The sequence below is a fragment of the Urtica dioica genome, chromosome 1 (assembly GCF_054948205.1).
Source record: "Urtica dioica subsp. dioica isolate 48M chromosome 1, U.dioica_male_clone48M_v1_H2, whole genome shotgun sequence".
Lineage (NCBI taxonomy): Eukaryota > Viridiplantae > Streptophyta > Magnoliopsida > Rosales > Urticaceae > Urtica > Urtica dioica.
The window spans coordinates 61117698-61126477 of NC_142756.1; the positions used below are offsets into that span (position 1 = coordinate 61117698).

Consider the following 8780-nt stretch of genomic DNA (forward strand, 5'->3'; position numbering starts at 1 on the left):
AAGAATCAATCGGCTTAGGTCCCGATAAATTCATCTTACTTAGGAATCACTCAGCTTAGGTCCCGAGAGATTCCTCTTACTTAAGAATTCACCAGCTTAGGTCCCGGTGATTCACATCATAACATACTTTCATCATAATCTATGGAATTACCAGCTTAGGTCCCGGTAACTCCTCTTACTTGAGAATATGCCAGCTTAGGTCCTGGCAATTCCCATCATACAATACATTTCCTGCTCGGGATCCCTTAATGATATCCGCACGACACAAGTCTTATTGGCGCCAGACAGGAGGGTGCACAATCTCCTGCCTAATCCCCGTCTATGGGGTATATGTCGGAGGCGGTACCATTCTATGTTTTCTCTTTAATTAACCTAACATGAGAGACTGCTTAATTCGGGTTTAATCCCGATCTTAACATATATTCTTTTCGCTTATTAACTCGTGACTTATAAGATCTTGAGATGCGACTCCCAAAGATCCTATCATAATATTCTCGCTTTTGATTACGAGCTTTAACTTCAGTCTCTCATAATCCAGTTCACTAAGACTGGATCTCTGGAGGGTGGCTAACTAAACACATAGCAAAGGCTCGGGTTCCTAGTTACCTCTAGCCATTTTTGTTAGCCGGACTAATTCCGTTTTCCAATTCGTTAGTGGCTTAAAGCCCTTAATCTTGATAGTGACTTATCTTTTGGCTTATCTTAATCTTGCTTACTAGAAGCACATAAAAATAAATAATGCACGTACAATATATGTATATATATAAATATATATAATATTTCTTGATATTGTAGGTGCATAAAATCCACTTACCTGGATAACGATTCTCACGAATCCTGAAATCTTCTCTTCCAAACAAAAGGGTTCTTCTTAACTTCACGTAACCCAGTCCACGTAAGCTTTCTGCTCGTTGCTAATCCTTATAGCAATCTGGACTTATCTATGGAAGAGAAAGATCGAACGTCGAGCGTACTTAGTATCTCATCCCTCGATACACTAACGTACATACTTCTACTGGAAAGAAAGCTCACAAGGAACGTATTCAAAACGTCCTCCTATTCACGCTACTCAGAGTGTCTCACACACGAGAAACAGAGAATACACGAAGACAAAACAGAGATACAGAAAAGAATCGACGCCTAAAAATAAGGCCTTGACATCGCTTTTCTAATCTAAGCTAAGGAACGTTCTACACTATTCGACCACCTATTCTTCTGACTGGGTAAAGCCCACTGCTTAGAATAGGTTCCCGAGGGTCGAAACTAAGAGAAAAGAACGTATATAGAAGTTATTACTAACAATCTATAGCATATGTAAGTTATATGAAAATAACTCAAAACGATACTTTTCAAATATGTTCTAGAAAATATCTTTGACTTGTCTCTTTTATTGACAAGTTATAACCATTTGAGAAATGAAATACATAACGTAAAACCTTTCATTTAAAATAAACCAAGTCGTTTATTTTAAATGTCTAACCATATTGCAAATAATTTTGGGTTCGATTTAATAAAATGTTTATAAAATAACCGAACCCTCGGTTCGTAGTCGAACCTTTCTTTTATTTCTATTTTCTTACGTAAATAAAATATTTCTCGTTGATATTCTTTTTCAAAATTAAAAGAGTCTAGCTTATAGTCGAACTCGATTTTTAGTACATATCTTCAATAAGGATATTAAGTAGTTACTTAAATAATCAACGAGTTTATAACGACAACATAATAATTTATTTTTCTTTACTATTTATATTGAAACGAACTTTACCATAAACATAATAACATATTAATTAAAGATTCGTAACTAGCACGAGTCGAGACTCGGGACAAACCCCGACTCGCCTTAACTAATCGGAGACGTCTCAAGCCCCCGAGCCGAGGCCCGAACCCTCCAAGTCCGCGCCGCCTCGCCGTCTAGAGCTGCTGCCCCGAGCCCTGTTCAGCCCACTTAAAACCGAGCCTAACTCTCGACAACAACTCGCACACAAAATAAAGCTTACCGGCCAAATTAACGAATCCAAACAACAATATCAAAACAGCCTTACACGCACACGGCCAACAAAAAAATTCAAACCCAACCTTCTCAGATTCTTGATTTCAATATCACGGCCATATCAACCAAGGAATCATGTCACAAAAATCAATAACAACCCACACCAATCTCAAACACACGGCTGAAACAATTCCAAATCCAAACTCATCCAAAGAAATCCAAGACAAACAATCTCATAAATCCCGAAATCAAGCAATTATCCTTCAATCCAACACTCAACCAAGAATAATCGGGCATAACACAAGAGATTCAAGCTAATTTCCACAAAAGCCCCAAATCTCCAAACCCTAACTCTATGATTTTCCTCAAATCCGAACCATAGAGGAAGATAAGTTCAAAATCGAGCTTACCTTCTCCGTCGCCGTCTCTCTCTCCTTCTTCTCCGGCGAGTTTCTCTGCTCCGGCGTCCTCGGCTTGCTCGCGGCGGCGCTGGTTCCTTCTCGGCCGCGCGTGCGTCCTGTGGCGAGTCTCGGCCTCGGTGACTTGCTGTCGGCCGATCTCCTCCTCCGCGAGCTCACTCCCTCAATCTCTTTCTCTCTCTCGCTCGCTCGACCGCTCTCTCTCTCTTGCTCTCCCTTCTCTCAGCTCTCTCTCTCGCTCGGGTTCTCTTCTCCTTCTTCTTTCTTTTTTTTTCCCGTGTCTTTTCTCTTCCTTGGGTTGGTGGGTTTGATTCTATTCGGCTAAGTGATAAACATCACTTGATATTATCCAAATCTTTGATTGATGACATGGCAATGCTCATCCTTATCCCATTAATTACTAACCAACCTATTTTCCTTGTTTTCATTCAAATGGGTCCCTTAAAAATTGTTACAACCACGTCCTTTCATATAATTATTTAATTAAATCCATAACCGAATGGATTATAATTATATGTTTCGAACCGAGAATTTTCTCGTTCGTTCTCGATTAATTAAAATATATTTAAGGTTCCTCGGAATTATTTCTCGTTCGTGAGAATTTATTTCTTAAATTAATTTCCGGAATGTCTCCTCGGAATTAATTTATTAATCGAGATAAATTCGATAATTCATTTATTTATTCCGAGATTTCTCATAACCTTAACATATTTAAAATTAATTCGATAAATCCATTGAAGTATAATTCACTCGGGAATTTAGTTGTAACAACGGAAACTCGTTAATGAATTCCAAATCTCCAAATACGAGTGACGCAAAAGCTCGTCCTTACAATCCCTACCCCCTTAAGTTAGTTTCGTCCTCGAAACTTAAAGAAGAGCAGGGTTCTTCTTTTGCATCACACTAACGAGCTTCCAGGTGACTTCCATCTTAAGAAAACAAGAGAAGAGATACTTTCTTCTAAACATGCCATCGCTTGATGAGTAGCAGATTGATTCTGGTCTTAGAGTCCACACACATATCGTATCTAAACTACACTAGTGACTTGAGATATTCACTTCCTAATGGTTAGATATAGCTAACAAGGAATCCACTTCATTAACTATCAAGTTTAAGAACTTGACCAATACGCAACAAACGAGTATGTATAGCTTTCACATACATGAATGCGTAAACAAAAGTGTGGAGGATAAAAATCTAACCAGTTCTTCCAGACGATGGCTCGTTTACTTCATCTCTAAAGATGCTGAAGACGCGAGCTTTGGCCTTAGGTTGATTCTTGAGATAAGCAATTTTATCTTCTGGAACGTGGCAATCCCGTGAAAAATGACCTTCCAAGCCACACCGGTAGCAGCTTGAGGTTCCCATGCGACACTCGCCTTGATGCTTCCTGCCGCACTTGTTGCACGTAGGGAAATCCTCAACCCTTGGCCTCTTGTACCGGTTCTCGCTCTGATTTCCTCTATAACTTCCTTCACTTCTTTGCGCCCTGAACGTGGAGTTTCTATCCCAACTCTTTTTCTTCTTGTCGGTAAAGTTCTTCTTCTCAACCTCCGCTACAGACTCTTGTGGGATGGTCACCGACTCGCCAGCTGGATTGACTTGTGCTATACGCCAACCATCAATCCTTAACGCCCTTTGAACGGCATTCGCATAAGTTCGCGGCCCCACATCGCCACTATCCACCTGACGCACAATTTCCACATTGAGTCCATGCATAAACCTCATCTTGCGCGACTGATCCGTCGGTACCATAGAGGGTGAGAACTTTGCAAGTTCATCAAACTTGGCCACATACTCAGATACAGAGAGCTTTCCTTGCTTAAGATCCATAAACTCCCGTACCTTACCCGAAAGATTAGCTTCACCCAGGTACTTCTCATAGAATAGGTTGATAAAACGATTCCATGTAATATGAGAAACATCTTCATAAAGTGCGATTACCTCCCACCAACTTCTAGCTTCAAGTTCTAGTTGGTTCACAGCACAAGCAACTCTCTCAGCATCTGAAAGTTGCATGTACGTGAAGATCTGTTGGATCCTTTTAATCCAATTCTCCGCAAGGGAAGGATCAGCATCTCCATTGAAAGTCGGTGGCTTCTGCTTACGAAAGCGCTCATATACAGGCTCTCCGACAATTGGTGCCATTATCGGAATCTGAAACAGCGGAACCTCATCTGGTGCCATAGCTGGAGCTTGTGGTGGCGCTTGCACATTCTGACCACCTAGATTCACATTCACATTTGGCACGTGCTCCTCTTGACCTCTAGGTTGTTCTGGTCGATGCGCCTGGGGTTCAGGCTCTTCTTGACCCCGTAGAGGCTGCTGCTCGTTCATTCGCGCAATAAGTTGCGTGATCATCCTGTTCTGCTCTTATATTTGAGCATCCCTTCGACGTGCATCTTCTGCTTGACGCTCTAGAGCTCTGCTAATCTCAGCCATTTCTTGCGAAAGATCCGTCTGCGTTTGCTTCTTAGGTCCCATTCTTAATCTCTACTTCGCCTATGAGTAGGAATGGGTAAGCATACGGTTATCCTAATATAACCGCTATCTTTCACAAAGACTCAACAAGATATTATAGATAAGGCTATCTTAAACATCAGCTGACTTATAAGTAAGTAAGTTAGTGTATGTACGACCACAAGTCTACAGAAACGGCTCAACCTGGGCTCTGATACCAAAAATTCTGTCACGACCCGCGAGCCTTAGCTCGCCCGCGAGCCGCGGCAGAGATCTGCGTATCTTACTTGACATAAATAAAATTCAACAAAACTTTGGTGGAAGCGCTTCCAGAAAACATTTTCTAGAAAAACTTTTAAAATATTTACATAAACGTCTCAAAAATATGGGCGAATTTTTCGTTTTTCTTAAAACATACTATTTAAAACTTCACAAACAAAAGACTCGTCTTTTAAAAACAAAACAGACTTATTCGCCCTTGACTTAGCCACAGGTCGGCAGCCGTACATACACACGCCTACTTACTTACCGGCTTTTGCTGATGCTCTGCTTAATCTTCTTTAGCTTTGCCTTTATCTACAATATCAAGATAATAACTGTGAGTCGAAAGACTCAGTAAGCGGATATCTATATAACTAATGCATCGTGCACATAACACATAAGCAATACATATCATACAATTCATATCTTATCATAACTTGCGGAAGTATCGGCTTAGGTCCCGATAAATCCACCTTTCATAAGAATCAATCGGCTTAGGTCCCGATAAATTCATCTTACTTAGGAATCACTCAGCTTAGGTCCCGAGAGATTCCTCTTACTTAAGAATTCACCAGCTTAGGTCCCGGTGATTCACATCATAACATACTTTCATCATAATCTATGGAATTACCAGCTTAGGTCCCGGTAACTCCTCTTACTTGAGAATATGCCAGCTTAGGTCCTGGCAATTCCCATCATACAATACATTTCCTGCTCGGGATCCCTTAATGATATCCGCACGACACAAGTCTTATTGGCGCCAGACAGGAGGGTGCACAATCTCCTGCCTAATCCCCGTCTATGGGGTATATGTCGGAGGCGGTACCATTCTATGTTTTCTCTTTAATTAACCTAACATGAGAGACTGCTTAATTCGGGTTTAATCCCGATCTTAACATATATTCTTTTCGCTTATTAACTCGTGACTTATAAGATCTTGAGATGCGACTCCCAAAGATCCTATCATAATATTCTCGCTTTTGATTACGAGCTTTAACTTCAGTCTCTCATAATCCAGTTCACTAAGACTGGATCTCTGGAGGGTGGCTAACTAAACACATAGCAAAGGCTCGGGTTCCTAGTTACCTCTAGCCATTTTTGTTAGCCGGACTAATTCCGTTTTCCAATTCGTTAGTGGCTTAAAGCCCTTAATCTTGATAGTGACTTATCTTTTGGCTTATCTTAATCTTGCTTACTAGAAGCACATAAAAATAAATAATGCACGTACAATATATGTATATATATAAATATATATAATATTTCTTGATATTGTAGGTGCATAAAATCCACTTACCTGGATAACGATTCTCACGAATCCTGAAATCTTCTCTTCCAAACAAAAGGGTTCTTCTTAACTTCACGTAACCCAGTCCACGTAAGCTTTCTGCTCGTTGCTAATCCTTATAGCAATCTGGACTTATCTATGGAAGAGAAAGATCGAACGTCGAGCGTACTTAGTATCTCATCCCTCGATACACTAACGTACATACTTCTACTGGAAAGAAAGCTCACAAGGAACGTATTCAAAACGTCCTCCTATTCACGCTACTCAGAGTGTCTCACACACGAGAAACAGAGAATACACGAAGACAAAACAGAGATACAGAAAAGAATCGACGCCTAAAAATAAGGCCTTGACATCGCTTTTCTAATCTAAGCTAAGGAACGTTCTACACTATTCGACCACCTATTCTTCTGACTGGGTAAAGCCCACTGCTTAGAATAGGTTCCCGAGGGTCGAAACTAAGAGAAAAGAACGTATATAGAAGTTATTACTAACAATCTATAGCATATGTAAGTTATATGAAAATAACTCAAAACGATACTTTTCAAATATGTTCTAGAAAATATCTTTGACTTGTCTCTTTTATTGACAAGTTATAACCATTTGAGAAATGAAATACATAACGTAAAAACCTTTCATTTAAAATAAACCAAGTCGTTTATTTTAAATGTCTAACCATATTGCAAATAATTTTGGGTTCGATTTAATAAAATGTTTATAAAATAACCGAACCCTCGGTTCGTAGTCGAACCTTTCTTTTATTTCTATTTTCTTACGTAAATAAAATATTTCTCGTTGATATTCTTTTTCAAAATTAAAAGAGTCTAGCTTATAGTCGAACTCGATTTTTAGTACATATCTTCAATAAGGATATTAAGTAGTTACTTAAATAATCAACGAGTTTATAACGACAACATAATAATTTATTTTTCTTTACTATTTATATTGAAACGAACTTTACCATAAACATAATAACATATTAATTAAAGATTCGTAACTAGCACGAGTCGAGACTCGGGACAAACCCCGACTCGCCTTAACTAATCGGAGACGTCTCAAGCCCCCGAGCCGAGGCCCGAACCTTCCAAGTCCGCGCCGCCTCGCCGTCTAGAGCTGCTGCCCCGAGCCCTGTTCAGCCCACTTAAAACCGAGCCTAACTCTCGACAACAACTCGCACACAAAATAAAGCTTACCGGCCAAATTAACGAATCCAAACAACAATATCAAAACAGCCTTACACGCACACGGCCAACAAAAAAATTCAAACCCAACCTTCTCAGATTCTTGATTTCAATATCACGGCCATATCAACCAAGGAATCATGTCACAAAAATCAATAACAACCCACACCAATCTCAAACACACGGCTGAAACAATTCCAAATCCAAACTCATCCAAAGAAATCCAAGACAAACAATCTCATAAATCCCGAAATCAAGCAATTATCCTTCAATCCAACACTCAACCAAGAATAATCGGGCATAACACAAGAGATTCAAGCTAATTTCCACAAAAGCCCCAAATCTCCAAACCCTAACTCTATGATTTTCCTCAAATCCGAACCATAGAGGAAGATAAGTTCAAAATCGAGCTTACCTTCTCCGTCGCCGTCCCTCTCTCCTTCTTCTCCGGCGAGTTTCTCTGCTCCGGCGTCCTCGGCTTGCTCGCGGCGGCGCTGGTTCCTTCTCGGCCGCGCGTGCGTCCTGTGGCGAGTCTCGGCCTCGGTGACTTGCTGTTGGCCGATCTCCTCCTCCGCGAGCTCACTCCCTCAATCTCTTTCTCTCTCTCGCTCGCTCGACCGCTCTCTCTCTCTTGCTCTCCCTTCTCTCGGCTCTCTCTCTCGCTCGGGTTCTCTTCTCCTTCTTCTTTCTTTTTTTTTTCCCGTGTCTTTTCTCTTCCTTGGGCTGGTGGGTTTGATTTTATTCGGCTAAGTGATAAACATCACTTGATATTATCCAAATCTTTGATTGATGACATGGCAATGCTCATCCTTATCCCATTAATTACTAACCAACCTATTTTCCTTGTTTTCATTCAAATGGGTCCCTTAAAAATTGTTACAACCACGTCCTTTCATATAATTATTTAATTAAATCCATAACCGAATGGATTATAATTATATGTTTTAAAACCGAGAATTTTCTCGTTCGTTCTCGATTAATTAAAATATATTTAAGGTTCGTCGGAATTAATTCTCGTTCGTGAGAATTTATTTCTTAAATTATTTTCCGGAATGTCTCCTCGGAATTAATTTATTAATCGAGATAAATTCGATAATTCCTTTATTTATTCCGAGATTTCTCATAACCTTAACATATTTAAAATTAATTCGATAAATCCATTGAAGTATAATTCACTCGGGAAT

The 8780-nt window shown here is 39.9% G+C and overlaps 1 long non-coding RNA gene across 1 annotated transcript; it reads right to left on the reverse strand.

Moving 5' to 3' along the window:
• Nucleotides 1–4394: 4394 nt before the first annotated feature.
• On the reverse strand, nt 4395–8452 carry LOC149408363 (uncharacterized). Its single transcript, XR_016299756.1, has 3 exons — nt 8012–8452; nt 6425–6551; nt 4395–5445 (listed from the first exon to the last, which is right to left on the reverse strand). It is a non-coding gene; the product is annotated as an uncharacterized LOC149408363 (long non-coding RNA).
• Between the last annotated feature and the right edge of the window lie 328 nt (nt 8453–8780).